This window comes from Podarcis tiliguerta, assembly GCF_965153285.1.
Source record: "Podarcis tiliguerta genome assembly, chromosome: 11".
Taxonomy (NCBI): Eukaryota; Metazoa; Chordata; class Lepidosauria; order Squamata; family Lacertidae; genus Podarcis; species Podarcis tiliguerta.
This window is the reverse complement of record NC_139544.1, coordinates 30919571-30931418: the sequence shown is the minus strand read 5'-3', so window position 1 is coordinate 30931418 and position 11848 is coordinate 30919571. Positions and strand designations below refer to the sequence as shown.

General features: G+C 41.2%; 1 long non-coding RNA gene across 1 annotated transcript; it reads left to right on the top strand.

Moving 5' to 3' along the window:
* Positions 1-279: 279 nt before the first annotated feature.
* On the top strand, positions 280-11588 carry LOC310660246. Its single transcript, XR_014503324.1, has 3 exons — positions 280-1130; positions 7800-7918; positions 11488-11588. It is a non-coding gene; the product is annotated as an uncharacterized lncRNA (long non-coding RNA).
* Positions 11589-11848: the final 260 nt, after the last annotated feature.

The following is an 11848-nucleotide window of genomic DNA, read 5'->3' as shown; positions in this document are numbered from 1 at the left end:
CCTCGCACTCTCCCGGTGTGGGGGCGGGGGCGGGGCGTGCGCTTTACCAAATGGGGGGAGCATTCTGGGAATTGTAGTTAATAAGAATGGCGAGTAGGCATTTGCTGTTGCGTCATCGACAAACAATACCACAGAGATAGAAATGTAGAGTAACGCGCGCGGAGAACTTCCGGTTACACTCGAGAGCCGCTCATCATTTGGCCATGATTATGTGTGGGCGCAAAGCGGCGTTGCATCCCGTCTTTCGACAGTGGGGGGAAAGAAGGAGTGCTATAGTGGGAGCCAGTGGGAATTTAGACAGTGTGAAAGAGGCGTGACTCTGGGGATGCTTAGTGGGGAGAGTAAGCCCCACGTAGATCTCTGCAGGGGTTACTTTTGAGTAAACCTGCAGAGGATTGGACTGTAATCTCTCTCTCTCTGGAAGGCGAGGAAAAGAACCTTCCTCCTCCTCTTTTCTCTTAGCAATTCGATCCTTGTTCGCACATCAAAGTAAGGCAGAGAAAGAGTTGCCAGTCCTGTTCACTCTCTTTTCCAAAGCCAATAAATGCTAACGCTGATCTCTCGATCTTTCTCTCTCTCTCTCTCTTCACACACACACACACGTGCACGTTTTAACTTCGTGGCGCTGCACAGCTCATCTCTATGTGTTTAATCCGAAGCAAGCTCCATTAGGTTCAATGAGGTTTGTTGTTGTTTAGTCGTGTCCGACTCTTCATGACCCCATGGACCAGAGCACGCCAGGCACTCATGTCAGATTTGTCTGCCTTTGTCCACACATGAGCACTTTCAGTTTCATGCCTCTGAAATCTATCTCAATGGACTGCGCTTCTTGGGATGCATTTGGGCTGTGCTGTTGTCTCCTCTTCTCAATTAGAACCTTCCTGCCCACTATAAGTTCCAAAAACCTGAGATCTGTTGTTGGCATCTTCACCAGTACACACAACGCTCTCTCGCTCTCTGTTTGAAAAATACAAGTTTTTTTACCTACGACAGAAACAGTAAAAGAAAGAAAAGTGTTGCTTGAAACTAGGCAAGGATTTTGAGTAGGTCGCATGAAAGACTGCCACTTCCTTTGCTCCTCTTCTCCTTCTTGCCTTCTGTACCTGCAAGGGACAAAAGATGTTTAAGGGGTGAGAAGGCAAGGTGTTATAATGGATTTTTATTACTTGAGAACTAATACTTTCTGAGGTTGTAGTGCCACTGCCAGCTTTTGGAGTACCCATTTTAGCTCTGGGATTGGATCAAAATCATCCTTCTGGAGCCCAGTTTTGTGTATAATCTGCTTGTAAAAATGACCATTGGATATGGATAAATTTTGGACCAAAAAAATAGGATCCCTGTGGCACAATTGGCTTTGTGTGTCCACCAACCCAAGTCACTTCCTTGCTCCGTGGTTAGAGATCATAAAAACACCCATGCAAAAATATGCTTTGCATCTCAGATTATAAACCATTTGGTGTTAATTAAATGATGAAGAAAAGATTTTGAATGGTCCTCTCCGTCAAATACTGAAACTAATATATATGTGACAGAAAACGCTAAAAAATGATGCAGCTTTTAGATGTGAGCAAACTGAGTATATAGGTTTCATCTGTTACAATCCGTAGTTAATACTGAAATGTCCCTCAGCACACATGCAGAAACTATTATATTCAGTGCTTTTTTCTTTAAAAAAAATGTTTAGGGGTACTCTTATTTTGACTCAAGAAAATCACCATTTTATAGTTCAAATTGGGGAAAATAAATACAGTAAATGGACAAAAGTACAAAGATTCACAAAACGTTTAGGGGTATACGTACAACTGTGTCCCCCCCCCCCCCGAAAAAAGCACTGATTATATTTATAGGCTACAGAATAGTTTCAGCTATAGGCAACCACCAATGACTCCTCAATTGGTACCAATGAATTCAATTTCAGTGAACTCAGTGGGGCTTGTTTCTGAGAAGGCACATATAAAAATGTGGGCTGAATACTAATGGAACAAAGGCGTGAAGTGGGTGGGGATTTGTTTTGGGGTTTTTTTACCCTGATCTCTAGCCAAAAAGGCTTCCATAGCAGCTTACCAAAATCAGTAATAAGCCAGCCTTACAACTTAAGAGACACAACACATAAGGAAAAAAGGCCATGAGAGAGGAGGGGGCAGGAAGCAAGCTCAGAAACTACTTCCTAAAGCTAAAAGTAGTTATAACTGTCAGCTGGAAAAAAACAGTGCAGGTAGCTGGATGGAATGGCGGCTGCTAATACTGAGAGTGCCAAAGGCAGCCATAGGAAATGGAACAGCCCTGCTCTGAAACCTGATGGAATGGTTGATGACAGCTGGGGAGAGCTAAAAGCAACTGGTCTAATGGCTGTAGGTTACATATACCAAATATCTGAACCAGCCTTATAAGAGAATCTGAAGTTGTAGATTCATAACATTGAATCATAAAATATCATATGATCTGTGCCTCTAAAAGTACAATTTCAACACATTAGGATGAAAGTGCTGTAAAAAGCAATGGTTATCCTGTTCTTAGTTTTAGAAGTAGCAGAAGCAAAAAATTGTTTTTAAAAAGTGTGCCAGTCCATTAAAAGGGGGGAGGGGGAATAATACAAATAAATAAAACCTCAGTGCTTGGTTTAATAGCACAGTTTTAATGTATGAATCAGAAAGATGCACCACTGAAAATTAAACTGGAAACTGAAATGTGCTAGTTAATTATGAACGGCTGAATTGCTTGTTGTGCAAATTGTCCACAGGCAGGAGAATTAGAAATGCAGTGTTAATTTTACAAGTATTGTAATCTCATTTTCATAACTAGCTGTAAAAGTTATTAATCAATTGCTCTGACCAATCATGTGTAAAAGTTCGTAGTCTATGAAGATGTTTTATTTTGCCATTAAGCATTACATGTGCTGGAATATTTGGCTGGAATTATAGAATACTGGAACTGGAAAGCAAACTTGGGAGATAATGAAAATGATCCAATTACTTATGCCTTTAAAATGTGCTACCTGAGTTATTCTAATAACTGACAGCCAATGAGGGTTTTGCTTAGCTATTTCCTAAAAAGTGTGCAGAAACTTCTAGACTTCTAGTTTAGTGCCTGTCCCACCCCACCCCCACACATCTAGAAAGAAAAGGGTATTGTGTAGCACTGTGAAAGCAGGCTCAGCAGTACTTGGAAACTGAAGGAGCAAATTCAGCCGCCTGCGCCTTTTAAAATACAAGTTCTATAGAAACATGGCCATAAATAATCCTGCACATTTTACCCATGTGAGCAAATGTAGTTGGGTTAAAATAATCCAGAATCAAAACACAGTGTACTTACCTTGAATTACCAGGGCCAGCACAACAAGGGGGCAGACGGGGGCAACCACCTCAGGTGCCATTTGCTGAGGGGTGACAACAGCACTGCTTCCTTGGCTGTTCCCCTCTGTTGGAGGGCAGAAGTAGGTGTGTCAGAAGGCCTGCCTTACACCCCGTAAACTAGCCAGCAACCCTCATGGGTGCTGGGGGATGGTATTATCCTGTTGCTAGCAATGACGTTTCAGTAATCTCTGAGGCCAGTCACTTCCTGAACAATGGAAGGGAGGTACCATATTGTCTTTTTTCTCCGGCAGCAAAATATCTCGGGCCATTTCTGCTAATTAAAAGGTAGGGGGTGCAACTGGAGTCTATGTTGAGGGTCAGGAAGAAAGCCCCCTTGGCACTTCCAGGCTCCCTGTTCCCTCTCTGTACATTTGTGCTTGTTCTCTCCTCGCTCCTTTTTGTCTCTTAGCTCTGTACAGAAGAACCACTTTGAGATCACTTGGAAATGATAACTGTATATAAATACTACTAAATAAAATAAGGTGTTGGTGTCGCAACAAACAGCAGCACATCTTTTCCCTTCCAAATTAAAGTTCTCACTTTAACATTCTGGGGCTAGCTTGTAAGTATTCCCCTGGTATGTATTAGGAGTGAACAAACTGACATGTAAGCAATGCAGAAGAACTAGGCTGTCTTATCCGGAATGGCTTCCCCTCTCTTGCCTCTGAAGAGCCATGCTCTCCAGAAAGCGGTTCTTGTTTATTTTCCCTGTAGCCTTCATTACAATGGGATTCACGTGTACCTGTGTTCTCTCTGGTGCTGTAGTTGTTGCCATGGTTATGTCCTCAACTTGCTTTCTCAACAGGGATCTCCCCTTGCCCGCTCACCTGCGTAATGTATTAAGCACATATAAGATGGGAGGGTGTGTGTGTGTGTGTGTGTTGAAGAGACTTTAGAGGAAGAAGAGGAAATGCACCAAGGAAGCTGGAATTAAGTGTTCCCCACTTCTTCGAGTGGTAAGGGGTCCACGTGCAGGGCTATGTATTCAGACTCCATAGGATAAGACACAGAAAACCGGAGACTTAAGGTGATTTTTTGTAACCTATCTGCAAATATAACCTATTGGAATCAAGGAGATGCCTAAAAACAGGCAGCAAAACCACTGATCCTCCATCAGGATCCCAGACTATAGAAAGGCTGCTTCCCATCCAGATAACCTCAACTGAAACCTCTTAGCTCCTCCTGCCTCAGTCTGCAGCCAAATTTAAGCTGCCACCACTTCTAGCTTTATCTCTGACCTTCTCTCAGTTCTGATGGGTGTCACGTTCAACAGGATGGAGTGAGATTTGTGATCACCGGGGTTCACTAAAGTGATTTTGCTGTATCTTTCATCGCTCATCAGATTTCTCAGTCAAAACCATCAGAAAGGTCCATTCATGCTAATCAAGACAACCCAATTCTCATTACGTAGCTCGAGCCACGTATCCACAGAGTGTATGTGGAATGAAAGGATTGACAGGTCGTTTAGTTGGCAGCTTTCTCAGTTTACATATTCATTTCTAACACTTAAATTACCACCAAATTTTACTGTAAGACTGGAGGCATGCGGCTGGATCAAGATTCTTTCCACCACCAGAAGGCTTTTGATCCATTTGAGGAAACCCACTGATGGAGGTGGGGAGACGATTTTTGCCAATTCTGCCTGCCCCTCCCACATTGCTCTGGAGGGCCAACATTGGGGGCTGCAGAGGGAAGGGGAATTGACAAAAGCAGTCTTCCATCCCTTAGCTGGTGTTGAACTCGTCCAGGGGATTCTAACACATGATTATTTGGTTTATGTAATTTCCTAAAATTATATTGTGATAATTGTTCTATATTTAGCAGACTCATGACTTCTGGTTTCTGTTATGCATCTGTTACCTGAACTTTGCTTTTTCCTCTCTCTTCAGATTCATCTTCTGTTAATTGCATTAGGCTGGATTGAATATAACCTTGAATATTTAAAACTGAAGTGAACAATTCAGATTCTACCCAAGGAATTTAAAAATGGGTTCAATAGCTTGAGGATTTATAGGCAAACTTTGGAAAGCACAGTTTTATAAAACTTCAGAGTCTCATCTCATTGCAACTCAGATATGTGTAACTGACTTGTTATATTGAATTCGTTTAGGTCATGATTCACATATGTTGACAATATGAGTGTTTATCTGATAACTACACATGGATTTCAAAATACAAAATTTGTCAAAGTCTGAACCAAACTAGAAAGAGATGGAGATCCATGATCAGATCCCTCTTCCCTTTACATTTCTTTAAAAACCAGCCACATGTGGGAAGCAAAATTGTATTGGGATCATTAAACGAGGGGAGAGAGTTATCCTTTCCCCCAATATTTGATGTAAATTCATCCCATTCAAGCTGCCATTTGCTGCTTTGGAGCAGTCATATGTTTTCCATACAAGGACAAATAGAAGGTTGAGAGAAGGAACAATTGGATCATCGAAATGGTATGATGTGAAAGGTTAATCCTCCCTCTACAGCACTACAATCCTGGTGCACTTTGGTCTTGCTGTTGGTGGTTTTGGAAGAAATGCAAAGAGACCAAAGATCTGATCATTTCTACCATCTCATCTAGTTAGGCCCTCAGATTGACTGATGATTGGGAAGGTAGCCCACAATGTTCTGATCTAATTATTTGTCTGCTACTAGTGCTGGGTGTGAAGGCATCTTGCTTGGATATATCGCTTTAACAAGCCATCCATACCTGCATATTTTGAACTTAAATAGTAAGTTGCGATTCATAAAGGTTCTCTCCCAACTTATTTCAAAGACAGAGGAAAGGGTGTAATAGATCAGAATACAGTGGTACCTCCGGTTGCGGACAGGATCTGTTCCGGAGCTCTGGTCGGATCCCGAGGTTTTCGCTACTGGAGGTGCCTGTTCTGCGTGTGCGCGCGGCACGATAGAGTGCTTCTGTGCATGCGTGCAGAGGAACCTGGAAAAATGCTTCTGGGTTTGCTGCATTTGCATCCTGAAGTTTACGTAACCAGAGGGTTACGTAATATGAGGTACTACTGTATCTGTTTTTCCTCACCTGTAAGAGATAGGTTAGGTTGGATATGTCTACTCAAGTCCCACTGAATTCAGTGGGGCTCACTCCCAGGTAAGAGGGGTTAGGATTCCAACCTATATAGTTAGGGAAGGAAACATTTTGATCTTCTAAACCCAAGCCATCAGTTTTCTTAGATCGAATGATTTATCAAGTGAAACAATGAAAAGCAGAATACACAGCAATTTTACCTTTTTCCAGAAGAGCTCTGCAACCTGTTGAGAACTGGCAAAAATGTTTGGACCAATGCACTTTTTCTATTGCAGGAATAGACTCACAGCTGCCTCTTTCAAGGGACCATCCATATTTCCCATCAGAAATACATTATAACCAAACCATTTATAGTGCCCTTGAAAGAGGCAGGTCCTGAAAAAGTGCATTGTCAGGCAAGCACTGAAAGATGTGAAATGATACCAAACCTTTTCCTCGGGCTTGTGTGAGAACATTTGCATGAAACTCTTTTGGTTTTTTAAGCATCTCTCTGTGTTGTCTTCTAAATTAATTTGAATCTCAGGACTACAAGAAAACATTTTTTTGTAAATATAAATATAGGGGAGGAAGGAGAAATATTTAGTGTCTTGGGGTGTTTCCAGACAATCTATTTTCAGGTGGGATTCAGTCATACGCCGGCAAATTCAGGTAGCACATTCAAAGCTGATTTGGAATTCTTGTGCAACAAATGTGTCTCCCCCAAAGATCAGTCTTTTTGCAATAAGGAAAGTGGGGAAGCATTTGCTTGGGTGCAGTGTCATCTAGGCACCCCAGAATCAATCACAGTGAATGTCCATTAAGTAGCCATTGTTGTCTTACCTCCCTGAAAACAAATTAGGATACATGCTCAATAAACAGGTTGTCTGGGAACATCCTTTGTGAAAGACTGGACTATCCTTCATTGGTGGAATTGATGAAAAGATCTACATTTTGGAAACAGTAAGTTACATGTACTAATGTTCTTCTTCCAACTGCGGTGGGATCTGGGGCCGCCAAGTATATCACCAATTATCATTGTCTGGGGGCGGAAATGCATGCCATCTAAAAACCACTGACCTATGCAGTTTGTTTAGTTAGCAAGACAGAAAGCATTACAATTTCTGTAATTGGTTCTGATGAGTTTCTGAATATTTTGCTGACTAATATGTTTGTCTTTAGTTTTTGCATGAATTACTTTCAATGGTATTTCCTTTCTGGGCAAGAATTAAATGAGGCTTTGCATCTCATGGAGGCAGCTTAAACAATACACTACAATTAATATCAATAAATTTGGGAAAATGTATGCAGGGCAACTAACTTTATTCTTCCTAAATTTTGTTGCTTACCTAAGATATTTCAGTTCTCACACTGAAATAGTTGGAGTTAATTTAATCCAGATTGCTGAACCATTATATCATATCTTGCAGGTTCTCAAAGTGTGATATACATATTCTTTTCACTCCAAGAATTATTGCTGTATTAAGAACATAAGAAGAACTGGCTGCAGTCAGGACTTCAGGATCATAACGAGAAGTTTGGGTTATTGGTTTGTTTTGCTTTTGTTTTATTATGTATTTTGCATTTTCATTTCATGTTGTAATAGTAATAATAAGCCAGAGGGAAGTAAGGAAAGTGTTCCAACAAGTTTTCCCTCCCCGCCTACCGACTTTTTAAAGATGAGGTGTGGTGTGCTCACTCACAAGACTCTATTCTCTTATGGGGATATCAGCATTGCTAGCACATTCTCCATCAGTGCTGTGATCTGGCCAGGTCGGGCCCAATATATTTTGGCACCTGAGGCGAACTGCAAAATGACGCCCCACCACCAGGTTTTGCCAAGAGGCCACTGCAGAGGCAGCATTGGGGGGATGTTGAGGAGGCAGCAGATTTGACTTTCAAGCGCACCATTGCTGTCGCTGGCACTGTGGCAGCAGCAGCAGTGGGCAAAACATTCATTGGAGTCCAGATTTGCTGCTCCTCTAGATCCTGCCGCCCGAGGCAGTTGCCTCACCTTGCTTTACGGATGGGCTGGCTCTGGTGTGCTAGGTGTCAATGCTGCATCCTCTTGTCCCAGCATTGATTCAGTTGTCTCTGTCCCCTGCTTGGCTGAACAAAGCCATCCCCAGCACCCACTGAAGCTTTCTCCCCCATAGGAAGGTCAGAGGGGGAAATCCAGCATCTCTGGTTCCCCTTTCCAAAGTGTCTGAATTCATGGTAGAAAGGGGAGCTCCTTCCTCGTCCAACCCAGGTTCCCCCAGTCCAGTCAGCCCATTTTCCTAGAGCAGCCAATCAATATTGCCAGAATTGAGGGACTCGTTGGGGGATCTGTCTGGAACAGTAGGAGATACTGCATAAGGAGCTGCAGTTGGAAAGGGGAAGGGGTGGAAATGGGGTGTCTCACCATTTGTTCTAGCAGAAGTGTTTCTGGTAGTGCTAAACTACCATTGGTTACAACCTGTGCAAAACACTCCTTCTGTGATTGAAAGATGAATTCCACATGTGGAAGGACATCTTTGGGGTTAACCCACTGCGTGGTTTTACAAAATTATAATTTCTCTGCTATGGATATGCTACACACATACTGTACACACAAAACTACATGCATATATACATACACACACACACAACTCCAATGCATTTTTAAAAATCAAAATACAGCTTCAGAGCACTACAGTAAATAGTTAGCAGTTGCAACACTGTCTTTGATCTATATGTGGCAGTATTTATTTGTTGTATCTTGGCGTTTTTCCTCCTTTGCTTGATATTTCTGAAATCCTGTGTGTCGGAGCTTCGTTTTCAATCACACTGTATGCAAATACGCCATAGTACCATGCAAGGGAGAACCACAGCTTGCAAAATAATTGCCAGCATTTTCCAGCAATTCCATCCTTACACATGGAACAGCCTTTTGAGAAATTACATCTATAAATAAATCCTTGCAATTGCAAGAGAGAGATTCTACAACGGCACTTTCCCCCCACCCCCTGGTTCTTGTGTGGAGATACGTTAGCAACAAATTAAAATGGGAAAAGTGTTGTTTCATACAGTGTGCTCCTTCAAGACATTTAAGATGGCTAGATAAAAATTTGCAACATGACTTCTTTTATCAAGCAGTGGTAGTTTTGAACACATGAACTGCAGCTGTCTTATGGAATAATAGGGCATTTGGTCCATCTGGGTGTATCTCATCTTCTCAGATTGGCGGTGGCTTTTCTGGGTCTCAGGCAAAGGTCTTCTGAGTCCTGCTATGTGAGATATTTTAACTAGTGAGGGTGCGGACTGGATCTAGAAACTGTATCCAATAAGTGTGTGTTCTACCACTGAGCTGTGGGTCTTCCCCCGAGCAACATATGTTGCAATAAAGCGAGATGAGTTCCGCAACCCCATAGTCGGCCACGACTGGACCTAATGGTCAGGAGTCCCTTTACCTTTACATATATTTACTCTATCGGTCCTTTCCAGATATGAACCAATCCCAGCCAGAGAATATCTTGTGCAACATATGCATGTACTGCTCCATGAAACAACCTTTCTTCACCAGGGGGTGGGATCCAGTCTATCATTTCCCCCAAACAGCCAATCAGCATCACCGGAGTTGACACACCTAGTCAGTTGAACCATCAAGCAAATATCTACGCCAGGGGGTCAGCAACCTTTTTCAGCCGTGGGCTGGTCCACCGCCCCTCAGACCTTGTGGTGGGGTGGGCCAGACTATATTTTTTTTGGGGGGGGGGGGATGAACGAATTCCTATTCCCCACAAATAACCCAGAGATGCATTTTAAATAAAAGGACACATTCTACTCACGTAAAAACACGCTGATTCCTAGACCATCCGTGGACCAGACTGAGAAGGTGATTGGGCCGCATCCGGCACCTGGGCCTTAGGTTGGTGACCCCTGATTTATGCCCTTTGACACACGTGTGACTATGCCTAAGACCTGGGATTCATATGATTGATTGCTAGATAGATAGACAGATAAAAAAATGGGAAAGGTCTGTCTATTCATCCTTCCTATTTCTTAACAATATTTTTTAATAATATATTAGGTGCAAATCAGCAAAGATTCCTATCACTCTCAAATGAGTATATAAGTTATGGGATACCAAGAGGTCCCTCAGTGTTTCCCAATTTGACTGTGATACTAGTGCCAGTCAAATGGGGCATTGTTCTAGAGAGATACAGAACAGAGAGAATCATCCTAGATCTGTCATGGTTCTGCAAACCAATATGGCAGGTTTCAAATGGGAACAGGAAGTGAGGACTGCATGTTACTTGTCTCTCTTCACCTTCCCATCACCACCGTTATGTGAAATACAGCCAGCATGGCAAAACTAATAAGCTATGTTTGACTAAATGAAGAAGATGGAAAATAAATTATTTTCAAGAAAAAGGGCATTTATTTATCACTTTTTGGAGCAGCAAATAGGGAATGACTGTTGAATTGGATAATAGCTTTCATTAACTCATACTGAATATAATGCAAAAAAAAAAAGATAGCATCAGTCTTTATTTTGCAATGTGAAATACTTTAGTTGTGGAAATGCTTTATTTACTATTATTACTTTTATTATTACTATTTTTTCACTAGCACCAGTACTATTGTTTACCTTCCACATATGTCCTAAGGTTATATGCAAGATATTATGAAAACAGATTTAAAAGAGTTACAAAAATAATAGAAGGTGCTTTGAAAAATGATATAAAATAAACACCCATATCATCATCATCATCATCATCGTTGTTGTTGTTGTTGTTATTATTATTATTATCATAATTTATTAATACAATTTCAGTTATAAGAAATAAAGTGAAGAAAGAGAAAAGAAAGAAAGAGGGGGAAACTAAAAAGTACAATAAAAATTACATCAAGAGAAAAAAGATCTATAATGTAATACATTATAGTCCATTATACTTCTATACATTATTATATAAGTAATATTGTTGTCCTAATACACATAGGATTATTAATAACCTACTATATTCTGTATAAACTCATTCCAATGTCTTTATATCCAATCAAAGTCTGTGTTTATAAGCAATCCGTTCATATGTTGCGAATTTTGTCATGTTGTCTATCCATTGATTAAAGGGGATCATATCTTTACTCTTCCAGATCATCAATACCAGTCTGTTGGTCACAGTTAGGATGCATAGAATCCACTTTTGTTGTCCAGTTGTCACTTCCCTGCAATAGGTATATAATTCAAAATACTATTTTCCTCTGAAATTGTTAACTTTTTTCTGCACAGTCACATTTATACAGTCTGGCGCTTTCTCCCATATGTTTCGAAGGTGCGTTGTGAACTTGTCATATTATACTATGTCATACTATGTTATATGTTAAAGAGAAACTACTTTGGCTCCTGTGGAGGACAGAGAAATCTGTGACATGCCATTGAACACCCAATCCAGCCCTGATCATCTTCAGAAGCATGGTCATCCTGGTTTGTTTTACTTTGACTGGCTTCATTCAG